Source organism: Trachymyrmex septentrionalis, unplaced genomic scaffold (genome assembly GCF_001594115.1).
Source record: "Trachymyrmex septentrionalis isolate Tsep2-gDNA-1 unplaced genomic scaffold, Tsep1.0 scaffold374, whole genome shotgun sequence".
In the NCBI taxonomy this organism is placed as follows: domain Eukaryota; kingdom Metazoa; phylum Arthropoda; class Insecta; order Hymenoptera; family Formicidae; genus Trachymyrmex; species Trachymyrmex septentrionalis.
In genome coordinates, this window is record NW_017305541.1 from 144,940 (window position 1) to 146,442 (window position 1,503).

General features: G+C 29.7%; 1 pseudogene; it reads left to right on the forward strand.

Annotated features, from left to right (window-relative positions):
* Positions 1 to 623: 623 nt before the first annotated feature.
* The window catches only part of LOC108750862, a 7,947-nt pseudogene continuing 7,067 nt past the window's right edge, over positions 624 to 1,503 (forward strand).

Below are 1,503 nucleotides of genomic sequence, written 5' to 3' on the forward strand. Positions count from 1 at the left end.
CCGTTTTTTATAGCATCTCTTGCGGCGGAAATCTAAGATTTCCAACAAGCTTATTTAATTTTGCTTTTTTGGGCATCGTGATTTGCGCGGTAAAAATTAAAATTTTTCGATAGCATTTTTTGCGAAGATTTTTACTATTAGTAAGTTGTAATTCACACAGCCAGAGATGCGACTGATTGTTGCAGTATGTAGTACTTTCCATTGCACTTTCCATTAGGTACTTTCCATTTACACACAAGTGAAACTGAGTCTGAAATGAGAGTATTTCATACTCAGATTAATAATGTCACTCCTTGCTTTCTTTGGTGAAAACTTATCATATAACAACACAAGTTCATAATCTCACTTTTAAAGTGAGTCTACGAGAAATAAACCACGGTTTCGAGCTTATATGCAGATTATAGGTAAAAACTCAGTTAAATCTCACTTCTCAAATGCAAAAAGACCATGCATTTAACTGATTACGTGAGCCTCTTTCTATGAGAAAGAATGTAAATAAAACAACTAATACTTTTTACTCCGCTCCCTATAAAGGCGTCGAATTCACGATAAGTATATCGAGCCGAGATTGGGAGTGGGATAGAATTTGCAGGCTTCAAGTAGTATAGTATATCTGGAGACACGGTAGTGTCTCGGCGCTAATAATAAGAACACGAATATACGAGCGTGTAACTATTCAACATACAACACGAAACAAAATCAGATGTAGCATTTTCTGTAAAATTGATAATGAGCAATTTACAATAAACATAATCAACTGATAATGTCATAAATAAAGAAACACGACAAAATGTGGTTTTTCAATAAAATATGCACGAGCAAAGCACGTCTTGACGGTAAAACTGTTGTGATAACAGGAGCAAGTAGAGGTCTTGGAAAGGAGACTGCCAGAAATTTATACGCAAGAGGTAATTTTATTAAAATATTTTCAATAAAATTTAAGTTATTCCGAATTTGAAATTTAAGTACATATTATATAAAATAAATAAAATATGTGTGTTATTAATTAAGAAGTATCTGAGTCCAAAATATCATAGGACTATTCGTGTTATGTTTACTTTTTATATTCAGAATCTTCGCTTTCTCTCAATAATATTTGAATATACATATATTATTTCATTTTAAGTGTAGAAATTTCAAGCAATATGACTTATATGTTATATAAAAACAATGAACCATTTGACCTATACGAGGCATTATTTTTCTAAACGAGTTTCAATACTATACAATATCTTATTTTCAATGAGTACAGTGTATTCCTACGTCATTATTTGCATTTTCTATTTATATTTTTAAATAAAAAGTTATAAGAATAATATTGACTTAATTGCTTCTCACAAATCGGAGTGCTTGATTATTGTGAATCTCCTTATGACTTTATTTTTTTAAACATGATTAAGACTTAAGAAACAACCATACAAATGAATACATTAAATACAATAGAGATTAAAATTAGATGTTTCAAATAATATAATATATATTCTTTATTAAATCATGTTATGT